We start from the raw sequence: 282 nt of genomic DNA, 5'->3' as shown, positions 1-282 counted from the left end.
AGCGTCGGCCTGCGGACTGAAGGGTCCCGGGTTCGATTCCCGTCAAGGGCATGTACCTGGGTTGCGAGCACATCCCCAGTGAGGGGTGTGCAGGAGGCAGCTGATCGATGTTTCTCTCTCATCGGTTTCTAACTATCTCTCTCCCTTCCTCTCTGTAAAAAATCAATAAAATATATTTTAAAAGAAAAGAAAGGAATTGTGTCCCATGAGAGGCTTGCCCCCAGCAAGAAGCGACACCCACTTTTCCCTTTGCCATGTTTTTGTTGTTGTTTCCACTTCAGA

The sequence above is a fragment of the Myotis davidii genome, unplaced genomic scaffold, assembly GCF_000327345.1.
Source record: "Myotis davidii unplaced genomic scaffold, ASM32734v1 scaffold2707, whole genome shotgun sequence".
Taxonomy (NCBI): Eukaryota; Metazoa; Chordata; class Mammalia; order Chiroptera; family Vespertilionidae; genus Myotis; species Myotis davidii.
Note: the sequence above shows the minus strand (reverse complement) of the source record.